The 15,541-nt window shown below is 39.3% G+C and overlaps 1 protein-coding gene across 2 annotated transcripts in view; it reads right to left on the bottom strand.

Moving 5' to 3' along the window:
• LOC119655546 overlaps positions 1 to 14,710 on the bottom strand; it is a 111,904-nt gene extending 97,194 nt beyond the window's left edge. For both annotated transcript variants that reach the window (XM_038061461.1, XM_038061463.1), the window contains exon 1: positions 13,965 to 14,710. The gene's annotated coding sequence lies outside the window, so the exon portion shown is untranslated. The remainder of the gene's footprint in view (positions 1 to 13,964) is intronic.
• Between the last annotated feature and the right edge of the window lie 831 nt (positions 14,711 to 15,541).

The raw sequence follows: 15,541 nt of genomic DNA, 5'->3' as shown, positions 1-15,541 counted from the left end.
GTGGGATCTGACAACACCTTGCTCGGACATGTGATGGGGAAGCATTCAAGTACTAGGGGCATCTGGCGACCTATTTCAAAAGATTAACACCGATAATCCATAACACATTATTAGCTACCAAATAAACTGTAGAGTTAAATGGCTAAATTTACTCATAAATTATTTTCAAATCGACACTAAGGCGTTACACACAAAATCGGAAGCATGTTAGCAATTAGTCATTTAATTTCAACTAACAAACTCAATATAACAATTCACACTTCCAACCGGGTAATAGTACACTGTACCCTTCATAGAGAATGAAGTCATTATCACAGTTCGCCAAGAAATCTTCACAATTTTGGTACATGATCTTGCATCCTCCACAAAGAATTTTCGACATGTCTTACAACAATTTCATTACAAACATTTTTCTTCCAGTCCCACGGCTGCCTGTGTCCTGGGTCGAGGGTGTCAATCAAATCCTTAACGGTAAAATTTTTGAATTATTCACCTTGGCATGTTTCGTTCTACGGAAAACCTGACAATTTCCCGTACTTGACTAAAAAACAAATACTTCTCCAAGTGCAACATTCGTCACTACCACGTAGATCATAAATTATCATAAAACCCGGAACAATTCCTCAAGAAAGCGAAGTACAATAAATCTAAGGAAAACAGACATAATAGAAGTTACTCCCTGCCGTGCTCTACATGAACCTTATGACATTTCATGGGTTTTGAACGTACGGGCTAACATTGGAAATTCGCCAGGTAATCCCCCATTTATGTATGTCCTGCTGCGTTTAAAAATCTTTTGGAATGTAATCCAAATTGAAGTGAAATTAAGCATATCTTATCGTGGCATGTGAAATAATTTGTTTGTGATCTTATTATATATTGAAAGTGTCCGTTACAATTATTTTTCAGTGATAATGGATGTTTGTTTGACCTCAAATGGATTTTTGGTGAAAGATATCAAAAACTTTCTGCTTTAGTAGGCGTATTTGTTTGAACAGAACTATAACGAGCATTTGTGGATTTTTCGTAAGACAAAATGTTTATTTTTTAGGACGAAATAAAAATACTACATGTATCTTCAGCGAATGGTTGGTTAGTTTCAAATTTCATTGGCTTGTGACTTTGGATAAAAACGATGCGATGCTAGTGATTAGTATAATATCATATAATGACTTTCAGCTTGAGCTATATCAATAAACGCATCTGCACGTATGTATATGCGTACATCTATGCGCATAAACAAAAATTTCCCTTTTAGGATAATTGCCAACAGCTTTCTCTCCTTTCCCAAAAAAAATCCCACTCAACTCCCCCGATAATCGCAAAACGGAAGCACAGATAAAATCACAAGATGATCTCATTTTAAGACTAACGACTTATGAAAAATATCTCTTTCGTCGACACGTGGCACATGCACACCAGTGTACAATAACGATGTTTGTTTGTGCTGATTAATCATCATACGTGCCTCGTATCTAAAAAGAAAAATAATATAAAACCACAAATGCATGGCATGTTGAATGCTGAAAAATATCTGGAGTGAAACAATAAATCTTAGAAAACATCACTGAGAAAATTTTCCTGAAGATTGACGATAGAATGTTGTGAATGAATGAGTATCACAAGCCAATGAATGGTTGAATGAAGCAGGAAAGATTTTTTATCTTTAGTGTGGAAGAATGTTCCTTGCTGCTGTCGTTTGTCGGAGACAGCTTTCAGCTAGTTCGTAAAATTTTGGATTGGTTTGTTGAAAGAACGCAATTTGTCGCCCCTGTAAATTTCGGGTGACCCTCGGTGACATGCGACATGTCTTTCATAGCTGTTAATCTTAAGACTAAAGTACGGTCTGTAATCATCTTTTATAGCTACAGTTCTGATATTTTAGATACTTGATTCTTAACACTAGCTGTCTATCTTTGAATTCAAAACATAAAATTGTATTCTGAGTTTTATGAAGTAGTAGATTTAGGAGTTGTCTGTCGAATGTGCGTAAAAGGGGTGCCGAGAGGAACCATCATCAAATGATGTCTTAAGTTCACTTGCGTTCGCTTAGCGGAACAGAGCGTAAGTCCCCAAGTTCAATGCAGATTGGCTCCACGATCCGGAATAACTTTCTTGCTGCGCAAACGACAAAAATTGTAAAAACTCGTCCGGGACTATCAATTAGCACTGGAGCGCCATCAAAAGTCCCTCTATCTCCGCTGCGGATGGAGTTGTTGGCCACATTCCAAAAGAATATTAAGAGACCTGGCGGACTGTGGAAACGAATACGCTGTAGCGTGCAGGACTGATGCTGAACAACGAGGGCTTATGGCCATAGTAATATCCTACATGAGGTGCCTCGGGAGCTATGGGCATTCCCAACGCGTCACGATACAATATATTCATCACCGACGGATCAAAGATGATCTGTAGAGTCGGTGCGGGGGTTTCTCGGATACGCACAATGACGATCATTCGGTGAGTGCAGTTGGCGTCCCGCCGGTGACCGTGAAGGGTGGAATCTTTTCACGCTATTTAGCAGTCACTAACTTCAGACGGTTCTCCACCTACGCTAAATCAAAGAGGATTTGACCCTCCTATAACTAGATTAGATTACAAGAGCTTTTGGGCCATATAGGAGACCATGCCGCATACCCTACCAAAGGAGAGAAAAACCCTAAAGCACTTCTGCTGCGATTGCTGCTAGCTAGAATGAGGCTGCGGACATTTGGTAATCAGTTCTTTGTGGACCTCAAAGAGATCTCTTATTTCAGGGTGGTGAAGCTGCCATCCTTCGTAAATGCTACGGACTAGCCATAAAGATCTAAGTCGGCTGGATTCTGCTCCTCTTGCTCTTCTCACAGTAGTCATGAGTTTGTGACCTTAAAATGGCGCACTATAGTGCCACCACAAGCTCCTTGGAGCAGACACTGATACTTACCTACCTACCTAACTTTTTCTCCAACGCGCTTAAACGAAGTTAAATCTCTGACCTCGCTGGTTTCCCTGCTAAACTTTTCGTGCCCCTGCAGATAGTTGCAACTTCTACTCTTTCGTAAATCCTAGGAATCTTAGAGAGTGGAACAAGGGGGTGGAAAAGTTTTTGGAGAAAGGAACCCGGGTTAAATGCGACCACTGGAGGGGTATTTGCGTGATTCCTTCCAGAAGCGTATAAAACAACATCTCCAAAGCTTGATCGACAAGAAGTAGGTTGGCTTCTGGTCTGAACCATCCTGTACTGATCACATCAATCATTGCAGAGAGTGTGTATAGATCTTCACCCCTCATACTTTCCTTCGATTACGGAAAGACTTTTAGGAGCGTGAACAGGGAGTGCATCCGGAACAGTCTATGCAGGGCATTCCAAAGAAATTAATAGCTATGATCAGAGTGATATATCATGGCGCAAAATGTCTGTGGACTTAGAGAAAGTGATAAACAGAATCGGACTGAAAACAAGTGCAAGCAAAACCAAAATTAATGCATTAATGGACTGAATATTGCGGGCTTCTTTGTATATCCAGGTAGCGTTTTTTCTGCAGATGACTGAACTGGATGTTAGTAGGCACATTAACGGTAGATCTACCTTCGGAGTTCACTTTGTCAGTGCCAACATCAAGTTGAGGCTATTCCACTTCTAATGCTCATCCCGCCGACATGAGGGACAGCATGGGTTGAGTATTTTGATGAAATGCTCAACAACCAAAATATCGGCGAGTTGAAGGTCCCGCCAACTGACGGAGAAATACTGCCACCACCAAGCAGAGAAGAAACAGTCCGTGCAATCCACCGGCTTGAAAACTGTAAGTCGTCAGGAGCCGATGGAATTACGGCTGAATTGGTTAAATATGGAGGCGACCAATTACGCCAAGCAGTTCGCCAATTGATGCTCAAATTATGGGATAGCGAATCAATGTCTGACGGCTGGCAACGAGGCATTATCTCTTCTTTTCATCGACTTTAAGGGTAAAACTGTACACGGCCATGAGAGAATTTAGTATCCCGGCGAAATTGATAAGACTGACTAGGCTGACCCTGACCAATGTGCGAGGCCAGATAAAAACAGCAGGATCACTCTCGAGACCATTCAACATCAACAACGGTCTAAGAGCGGGGATGCCCTTTCATGCGTCCTCCTCAACCTGGCTCTGGAGAAAGTGATTCGCGAATCACATGTAAATGCTGACGATATTGACATTATGGGAAGAACAACCCTATATGTACAGTCGATCTTCATCCAGATCGAACAGGCAGCCCGAGATCTTAATGAAGGCACGACGAGGTACATGGTGGCAACGTCAGCGCCAAAGAACAAAGAACCAACAACATCAAATCGCACTGGTTAAACGAAAACAATAAAGATAGGAGACTACAGCTTTGAGACCGTTGAAAACTTCTCTTATCTAGGGTCGAAAATCACAACCTATAACAGCTATGACGATGAAATCCGCGCACGGTTGTTGGCAGCCAACAGAGCCTATTTCAGCTTACAAAAACTATTTCGCTCGAGAAGTCTCACACTCTTACTGTACAAAACTATGATCTTATCAGTCCTACGCCGCATTCGAGAGAGGAATCCTCCGAAGAATTTTTGGCCTCCTACATAAGAATGAACGATTCGGTAGCCTACATAATGACGAAATCTATGAGCGATACAAGGATCGTCTGGTTGTGTATAAAATCCGGTTCAACAGGTTGCGGAGAAAGTCTATAAGCGCAATATCTATGGCAGAAAAAATAAGACGAGGGAGATCCTGCCTGAGATGGAGCGATGGCGTAGGTCAGGACGCCAGACAGCTTTTAAGGATATCGTGGTCCACCTCGACGCTAAACTGGGATGTCTGGAGTTCCTTACTAAGGTAGGCTTAGACCGGTTGTTGCGCCATTGATGATGATGATGGTACGAGATCGCGGCTGTTACTCGGAAGCTTAACGCTTCATTCCCGTTATTTCTCATCAAACTGAAAATATCGGAAATATTCGAAAGCAAAAGGAAGAGAAAATCCATCGATAATTTAGATGTCAACAAAGGAAGTAGAAGACTGGATCATATTTTCAACAAATCGCCTACTTTGTGGTGAACAGTCTTCGCAAACCTTCACGGAAACTGACCAAGCTCTGTTAACCGCCCCACCCCTCCCCTTCTTCAGTATACTTGCGACTACCCAAAACGTCAAGCGCTTAGTGTAGAAGTCCCAGAATATGGAGAAACAGACCAAATTGGCAAAGAATCGAAGCGAATTCTCTTGGACACTTCTGTTGATTGTTAGGGAAGTCGAGAAAGACGAAGTCTTGTTGTCCTTTTCCGAGTATTCCAGTTAAAGAAGCGATCATTCTAGTAGAAGATTACCTACATCAACAACAAAACGTTTTATAATGGAAAGGTAGGTGAACAGTACATGAAGTTAGCCAAATCTCCACGGGAGAAAACTACTTAACCATTAGGGGTGAGTATTATAGGCTGGCTAAATGGAGCTCGGATAGGCAAACCTCCCTCTCTATTTATTAGCGAAATCTTCATGGCCAAACTGGAAACGGCCAGTCTGATGTCAAAGCGTTGGAAAAGTTACGTGGATGAGTTCTGCACCATCAATGGAAAAGACATAGCAGATATGCTTTATTATTTATAGACTAAATCAAAATATCGAATTGATCCTGTAGATGCGAAAGGAAGGGTAGCTACCATGTTTAGACCTGTCATTGAGGAGGAAACAGAAGATATTCGGCTTGAAAGCATTATCAATAGCCCAAAGCCAAAGCTGGGAAAGCATGGTTTGGGCATCGTCTTTAGAACACACGAAATTTATAACAAAGTGTACCTCAGACAAACGAGAAGCAAAATGGAGGCACATCTCAGAGGGCACTTAAAAGAGGCAATAATTTCATCAACTTATATCTGACTGATGTCATCCCAACTGGTAGCCAATCAAAATACCCACAAAACGTCTGTATATCTTTTTGCTTTTCAGCAGGATGAACTTAACAGTATATTTACTTGCTTCTAAGAGAATAAGTTGGATATGCTCAGTGGCATTTAGTCTCTGCTAGTCTCAGTTTTCAACACTAACATTTGTCAATACTACTGACACTTCAATTGTTGGTTCCGATCCTGACATGGTAGAAATGCAACCCCGTTGAGGCATTCAGGTGACCAGGTATCCGGAGCAGTTCCGCAATATTAAATCTAAATATCGAGTTCAAACGACCTCTGTACTCCTGATCCATTTTTTAACTGATTAAAGGACTGGCTCAACGTTTGCTTCATTATTGCTGATGATTATTGATTAATATGAGTAAATGAGAATTCTCCCAAAGAAACTTAAATTCATAAATTCATATTATTTCAAGATCACATTCCAGAGTTTCGTCGATCCTGTCACTCTAATTTAACACTCTCTACTGATGAGTAGAGAATGAATAGCAAGCACCCCTTCCCTCACTCATTGGGTTATTTTCGATAGTCTTCAGTTTTTTTTTCCAAAATCCCAAGAAAAATTCTGCCACAAATTGATATCCATAATCTTCGTGGCTTCGTGACATTAAAAATGGAGTATACAAAGCTAATATAAGCGAATAGAAGATATGAGAAAACAACAACAAACTAATTCTATTGATTTTTTTTTAATTTCTCAAGCAATTTCTCCATAATTTGTAAATTCTGTTCAGAAATTTGATTATTTTTTTCGGTGTCGACCAATTTATTAACCAATGCAGTTGTAAATCAAAGGATTATCTAGACTATATGTACCATCTACCGCAGCAATATGATTGGACCCGCAAAAAATGCTAAGCCATCTAGATTTCCATATTCTTCTATGCTGCTTTATATGTATCTATTCATGTTTACGAATGAAACAAAAACCCGATTGCTGAAAAAATATTAGAACTAACATATGTATATTATTCTGATGGTGTCAACCCGAAAATTAACCTCACAAGCTTGTCTTCTGGATGAATGAACTTTTTAAAGACTCCAGGCAAGCCTAGAGATATACAGATACTCGTCAAAATAATACAATTTCACGAATGACTATGATTTCAATCGCTTTTGAAAAAACCTTTCTCGCGCCTGAGGCGATGGTAATAAATTGTATATTGGTTGAAAAAACTGAACGAAGGTATCTATGGGTTTTGAGGAAAGCCAATCGACAAGAATTTCGACCTTTAGAAAAAATGTTTAATTGTATATTGGAGGAGCCAGATAAGTTTGAGCAAAAAAAGCAAAAATGTCAACAACTCCAAAGTTATTCAATAGTCTAGAAGAAATAAATAAACTTGTCGCTCAGAAGACATTTTCAAACCGGTTACTTATACGTATAGACATCCATACAGATAACCAAAGTTCAATTCTAACCAATTTACCTAACGATATTATAAACAAAACGCATCTCTTGCTTTTTTTCCAACCTCTTGAGAAGGAAGGTGAAAATCTCAGCGCCAACCTGACCAAACAACATTCTTAGATTTGAGACTGTTCCATTAACATTTTACCACATTACCATTCTCATTACCATCATGCTGCTTGCTGTGCCGCCAATTTCAACCCAAGGCGACGCAAGGAAAGATACTGGTGGCGGTAAAAATATCTTCTTGGCGCATTTTTCAGGAATGTAATAAGTACAAAAAACAGTTATGAAGAAATAAAGGCCACAGATAGGTACGACAAAATGGCACGAAAGATCTTGAACGGATTTAAATGTTCTTCACGGGCTAATTCTTCATCAACTTTGATAGCGAGGATTAAATTAAGCTCCCAATGGCGTACATTGTAGTACAGAGTTGTTTAGCAAGTGTTCTGATGCTTGTTACATGAGAAGCTCCCTCAAGAAGGGAAGAAACTGGGGACTGCCGGCAATCGGAAAATAGAGAAAAATTCTTGGGAGATCAGTTCGTTTAATGATTACATGACCATAATAGGTCAGGTTATTATGAATCAGATTAAGCCGATATTTAAGCGTTTATTTTTGTCATTTATTCCATACGCATACGTATGCTGTGTCTACAACAAGTTGAAAAGACAACAAATTGATTCTAAAGAAATCCTTGAAATTCTTGATTTTAACTTATATCGAATTTAATGAAAATGCGTTCGTTAAAACTAGGCTCGAATCATATCAATAACTCCTTAGAGCGAATTAGCCACATAAAACCCCTGGCATTGAAGACATTACATACGAAATTCTACATTGCCGTCATGAGGCAATACTAGTATCTTTCAACTCGTTACAGATATAGAAATTGGCACCACTAGATTGAAGAATAATTCGCATAGTCCCAGTTTCCAAAAAGAAGAAAGACCCCGCTGACTTCAGCAACTTCAGACCGATAATGTTCATGAATATATTGGAAAAACTTACAAAATAAGAGATACTGAAGCGTCCTTATCTATTCTTATGGCACTTTTGAATGTCCACCAAAACAAAATTGTGCGCACAGCAAATGCGCAAATAAAGCAAAGTTGCATAGACTAAGCATATCCTTCAGTATTCAAAACGCCTATGAAATTCAAATTAAGTTAATTGAAATGATCTTTTGAACTTTCGCGAATGCCTGCCAAAATTGGCATTTTTCAGACCTCGATTCGGTTTACCCCAAATTGTATATTATTGATTTGCACCCTATTATGTCCGTTGCGAAAAACTAGATGGCAGTCCTTTCATATGCGGATGTCTTCTTAATGATTGCGTCAGGCGAAATAAAAAACAAGTCGGGAAACCGGAAGCTGGACGCTTCAGGTACGAAAGGTTTTGTGTATTTTTTAGTACGTAGCACGTAATATATCCATATATTATGTGAGAGTATCCACTTTCGGGTGATATTGACATTCATAGTCTTCAATTTTCAAAGAAGCAACAAATTTGAGGTATTATAACTTTGTTAGTAATAGTGCGAGTTCCACCAAACTTGGTAGGATCATGCTCTATATTATAGCCTATATCACTGCATTCATTGTACTAGGATGAACTTAAGGGGAGTTTCTAACCAATTACAAAAAATTGTAATAATATACTATTATTAACTTTATTTAAACAGATATCGGCATGAAAGGTATTTCGGAGCCCAGGCACCATATAGTAGCAGCCTCCTGATTTTTTTCAGATTTTTCGGTTTGGTAGTTTCTGAGAATGGCCCCCTTAAAGAAGTGATCACTTTCAACCCCCCACGCTCCCCACCCTTCCAACGAATTTCAAAGCTAAGACCGGCTTCGAAAAGTACTAATCGAGACCTTTAATTTGATACCCCCCACATGACTATATTTGATGAAAAAAAAATTTTACACCTCCCTTTTGCATGTATGGGGACCCCCCCTTAAATTCGACCTAAAAGGATGTAATTCACTGTATGCGTGAGCGTTCACAGTTCCCACCTTTCTACCAAATTTGGTGTCAATCGCTATAACCGTCTCCGAGAAAAATGCGTGTGACGGACAGACAGACAGACAGACAGTAAACCGATTTTAATAAGGTTTTTTGTTGATTGCTACAGCAAATTAATACTCCATTCAAACATTGGCATTTGTAACACAAGGATCAGTTTGACACTTTAGATACATAAAATTATTTGATGAAGATGAGCTTCACAGGAGCAAAAGCTCAATGGCTTACAGAAACCATTTTAGACCCGAATATGCGTTCTTCGTATATAGTCCATATCATTATATATCGCCAACAAATTGCGCGTAGCGCAATTGTAGTAGCTATCCTTCATCTGACAGAGGACTTTTACTTCATCGCGAGGAATTTGCTACTGGAACTGCCAAAACCAGAACCAACACCAAAAAAAAACAAACATGGGAGAGTCAAAAGGTCTGTGAACATAAGAAGTTCAGGGAGCTACTGTACCATGCATGGAAGTTGTAGCAACAAGTCAACAGGATGAAGTCATATAGACCTTGATGTTCATCTTGCCCAGACAAAGAGGAAAATTTGATTTCCGATCGTGATGAACTGTTCACTAACCAGAATGTCGGAACTAATTACCAACCAACTGAAGACCGCGGACAAATGTTCTGTGTAAATGATCGGCTTAAAAATCATTAATCGGCAGGGCCTGTTGGAATTACTACCAAACTAGTTAAATGTGGAGGCAATGACGACCAGCAACGAGATATTATCTGTTCCATACATAAACAAGGCGGGAAATCGGAAGCTTGACGCTTCAGGTATGAAAGGTTTTGTGTATTTCTTTTATAAAGAGATTTGAGTGTGCATTTGTCCCATTAGTGTTTAGCACGTAATATTATATATGCATACATTATGTGAAAATATCCACTTTCAAGTGACATTGACATTCATAGTCTTGAATTTGCACAGAAGCGACAGATTTGACCTAGTATAACCTTGTTAGTAATAGTGCGATTTTTACCAAATTGCTCCATGCTGCAGCGTACATTGTTGCAAAATTTCCTGATTCTAGGATGAACTTAAGGGGATTTTCCTGTCAATTACTAAAAATTATAGTAATGTACTATTATTAATTTTATTTGAATAGGTATCGATATGGAGGGTATTTCGGAGCCTACGCACTATATAGTGGCAGCCCCCTAATTTTTTTCAGATTTTTTGATTGAGTAGTTTCTGAGAATGGGTTCGTTAAAAAAATGATCACTTTCAACCGCCCTTTCCAACAAATGTCAAAACTAAGACCGGCTTCGAAAAGTACTAGCCGAGACCTTTAATTTGATACCCCACATGACTACATTTGATGAAAAAAAAATTTACACCTCCCTTTTGCATGTATGGTGACCCCCCCCTTAAATTCGACATAAAAGGATGTAACGATATGCGTGAGCATTCACCTTCCTTTCTACCAAATTTGGAGCCAATCGCTACAACCGTCTCTGAGAAAAATGCGTGCGACGGACAGACAGACAGACAAACCGATTTTAATAAAAAAAGGAGGTATCACGAAGTGCAGCAATTGTAGAGTTATTACGTTGCTGAGTATTATCTACCCCCATACCAAAGAGACTTGACTCCAAGCAAGTTGATTACAGATCTGATTTTCTCTGTACGGCAGTTGATGGGAAAACTATTGGAATATTGCACCATCTTTATATCAATTCCAAGCCATCCTGTGATAGCATCATCATCAACGGCGCAATAACTGGTATCCTGTGGGGTCCTAGTAAAGTTTTTTTTATATTCCAGTGTTGCGCCGAGGTTTACCAATTTGAAAACCCTGATATTAAATGGCGAGCCTTGGCTTGGAACGGAAATGCATCGACAGAGGATTGTGGAACACCGATTTGAAACCTAGAATATCCACATGAGGTTTAAAATATGACTCTTAAATATATAAACTCCAACAAAAGAAAAGGGCGACTTTATAAAATGCGAGCTTATCTAGAAACAACATAGATTCACAACATTTCTCTAACAGCATAATAATACATAGTTCTAAGGGGCTTACCCGCGATAATTGAAAAAAGGCATTTTGCTCATTCTCCTCGAATTCGCCACATTTTCAGTGAAAAATGGGCAGCATTCTTTTCTGGATAGTAAGGTGAAAACTGCAACAGTAGACCAGATCTTCCTCCTCCTAAATTCAGAAAACTAGACGATAAAGGAAAGATCACAAACTTTGTCAAAGCACTGAACTAATAAATCTATCGAGTGCAGACTCAGCACAAATCATTAGCCTGGCCACAATATATCCCAAAATAATGCATATGGACAACAGAAAGAACGTCCAACAAGGGCAAATAAAATAGGTTCAGTTAAAGGAAGTATGTTATCTGACATAGTTTGGAGGGGAAAAAATCGGAAGTGCCCATGCTACGATCTTCACAAACTGAAAAGTCACTTTATAAATAAGAAGTTGAGGTCCGCCCATTAAATCCCCAAGCCTATAATTAGAAAACCTCCTAGGAGACATGGAGAGAGTAAAGAATAGATGGGTTGATTACTTCGAGGCACTAAGACTAGAACCGAGCAAGTGACTTTTTTCAACCACAATAGAAAAAGTTAAGGATGCGTTCCAAGTTCTTAGAAACTATAAAGCGGCAGCAATCGATGAAGTTCCAGCACCCTTCAGCCCTACATGATCTTATCAATGACATTTGGAAAAACGAATTCTTGCCAAAGAGCTGATAGATAAGTGCAATTTGTCAGGCAGCTCTGTTGCGAAAATTATGGAAAAGTTTCATTAATAAATTCAAATTACAATGTGCTTCCAAACTTTGGCAAGCTTTACACTAGAAACAATACCTTGTGTTTGGGATATGAGGAATTCTAAGTCCATATCGACTTGATGTTGGACCGTACCAGATGGAGAACAACTTACTCTCACTTTTCTGGTCCACGGGCCCCTCGTTTTGGGCATAGCACCCAAGTATTGAGAAAGTAGAAAGAAAGATGACTAACGGTTTCGTTCAGGGCAGAGGCAACTCATCAGATGCTGTCTCACCTCTGCCTTGGGAACAGATTTAGTTTTAACGTGGCTTAGGCTTAAAGTCCTGGCGGTTTTAAGTTGGATATAATCCGCACCCTTGTGTATTGCTTTGCGCCACGTTTTTTCGAGAGCCGCTTTCTTGTCGGCCACTGTGATAGTGGATTCCATTCTATGGTATAGTCAGCAATGGAGTTGTCTTAAAATGTGACTTATTCACGGCCATTTCCGTTTTTTAATCAACACGTCTACCGTCAAGGCAAAAACAGGCGTTCACAAAGGCTTGGAGCTTTCAAGGAACACCGTCGACACAGAACAGCCACAATTTGATATTGATATTGAGATTTCTGCATTTTTATATTTTAGACGAAACAGCGGATCTATTACAACGTCCAATAATAACACTAACTCATCTTTGATGCTCTGCCCAATAATTCAGATAGGAAGAGTGCAACGACTAGCCAGACTGACAACATTGGTTTTCTTGGTACTTATCTTCAGTCCAACTCTGCTTGCCTTCTTCTCTAAATCTAGAGTTTTAACGAAGGAAACGGAGATCTAAATTCCGCAGACTGTTTCAAAAGGATCCGCAATGGGTTGATATGATCAGTGCTGGAGAACCCAGAGCCTGATGATGGTACCTTTTTTTCGGAATCTAAACGATCATCATCCTCTTCTTTCGCTAGCTGTGAAAGATGGTAGATTCCCAGGAGCCACGGATAAGTAAAAGTGTAAATCTTCAAAAACGGCAGAAAATATCCGACCACCCGCAAATTCTTTCCGGATGCGTATACGATATACAAGATCCTTATTACTTGTGACAGTTTTACCCCCCTGGCCATCGCAACAATAAAAACCAGAAGTATTCGTATTCTTATCCAAAAGACCACAGCTTTTCGCGGACTGTGGCGCAACGAAGAAAATTAAACGTACGTACTTAAAAAAACGTTATGGATTTTTTTTCTTCCATATTGTTTGCACGTACCAATTTCCTTCAAGGTATAAACAAGACCCTTTTAGAATAGTCGCATTAAGAAGGGTGGAATAGCCCGACGAACTTATTAAGGGAGAAATGTAAACTCACCACATCATTTGTTTAAGAACTTTTTGATTATTCTAGAATTTTATGATGATGATTGCAGATACAACTTACAAGGAGACTAAAATTTAGTTACTTATTAACGATTCTTGTTTGGTAGTAGAATAAGTTCAGTTAAATTCACTCTCTTTTAAAAAAAAACTCCCAGCTATAGACTTCAAAGATGTTGCTATTACTTATAATTCGAATAGAAAAAATACCCCTACGGAGAACCATACACAGATTCCAAAGGTTGTATCATGCTGAGATCAAAGAGAAAGGAAAGCATTATACTGCAAAGAACGAAACCAATCTTAAATTTCTTATTGCATTCCGCAGATATACAACGTATCTTGAGAAACGCCAAATATACATATTGAGCACTCTTGAACTCGAATGGGCGAAGAGGAAAAGGGCATTTGATATGTAAAATCATGCAGAAAAAGCCACGATCGGTTATCCGATCCAGTGTACTATACACATGTGCAATTCATACATTTTAATTCATTCGTACCTTCCATACAGGAATGCAGCTTTTAATCCACGTTTAGTTCCAGGCACCTTTGCAGCACATAATCCGGTAGGATGCAATCAGGCAGTGGGCAGAGATCACTCTTTCACTTTATGCATATATGCACATACCTACATCGTGCATCTATATGTTAACTAAGATACAACTGCACTACAGAGAAGATACACTGAATTGGAATTCCTGCACTGAACCACTTGATCACTGATTGTGAAGTTGCACTATTAGTAAACCTTCGAATTGCACTATCGACGGGCTCACTTCGCCAAGCACTGTATGCAGAAACTATCAAAATCTGGATAGCGAAATCACTATCCGAACTGATAGTAAGTTCTATGGGGCGAAACTTCACTAGCGATACTATTAATGGAATAGCATTTTTTACGACCTGATCAGATCATAAAAAATCAGATCAAAGATCAGTAACGGCGCACTAGCCACCTCTAGACTGAAGCCATGGTAACGAATCGAACCCAACGGTCGTACTATGTATCGAACCGAACCGCGTTCAAAATCGAGGCTACGCTGCAGCGTTCCCTGCGACACTTCTTCGGCGAATGGCGCTGTGCCCGAAATCAACTTCTCCAAACCAGTCTGAAGAAATCTTACAGATACTCCCTTGCTTGCCCAGTTCTAGCAACACACCAGCGCAGCAGAGATAGAGGAAGTTCACCCCTGTGACATGTTACTTCGAAAGCTATTGAACAGGCCAAACTGCGCCACACTCTGTCGCTGCGATACGCCATACAAGAGTACACTAATCGAATCCGCTCAGGTGCAAATACTGGTGCTGGGCTGATGATGGAACTACCACGCAACATGTTGCTGGTGGTTTTCAAATGTTGCTAGCACCTTATTGGAATATTTTCTTATAAGCATTTCCCCGCGTCTTGTATCTTACTTGAGATGAAAATATTCCAAAGTTGGCCTCCACTTGTTTCATTAATACTCCAGATGAATACCAGTCGATGTATACAAAATGATATGATGAAGAAAACGTGAAAATTCTGTAATTGTAAAAAAAAAATGTAAATAGTAGCATTTGCAAGTTTGGAAGAAAATTCGACTGATTTGTGGCTAAATTATATGAGAACGTTTATTTTCATGAAATTAGAAATACTCACCAAGTCGTGCCACCATATTCATCCGAAATAAAATCTGTCTGACTACTAGGGGTAAGTTTCCAACCACAATACACTTGGGATTATAATGCCGGAATTATTTTACTATTCGAACAATAATATTAATTGGCAATGCATGTAATAAAATCTTGCCATAAAATGTATAAAAAATATAGATTTTTGTTAGCCGGGATCTGGAATGAAAATTTTCCCTCCACCGTAAAGAAATAAAGCTCTTGCTTCTCTTATCTTAGAGCTAAAATTCAGATGTATTCCTTGCCAGGGCTATAGAATACATTATTCTCAAAGTAAGATTAGAGACTAGTCTACATACACAACGTTCTGTTCGTTTTTATTTACATTCTAGAATGCTCATTTTTATCAATCGACTTTCACTAGGCTGTTGTTGCAGTCTCCTGGTTAAGGTGTTAGGATGGGAAG

The sequence above is a fragment of the Hermetia illucens genome, chromosome 4 (assembly GCF_905115235.1).
Source record: "Hermetia illucens chromosome 4, iHerIll2.2.curated.20191125, whole genome shotgun sequence".
Taxonomy (NCBI): domain Eukaryota; kingdom Metazoa; phylum Arthropoda; class Insecta; order Diptera; family Stratiomyidae; genus Hermetia; species Hermetia illucens.
The sequence above is the reverse complement of the archived record's forward strand: the minus strand, read 5'-3'. Positions and strand labels throughout refer to the sequence as shown.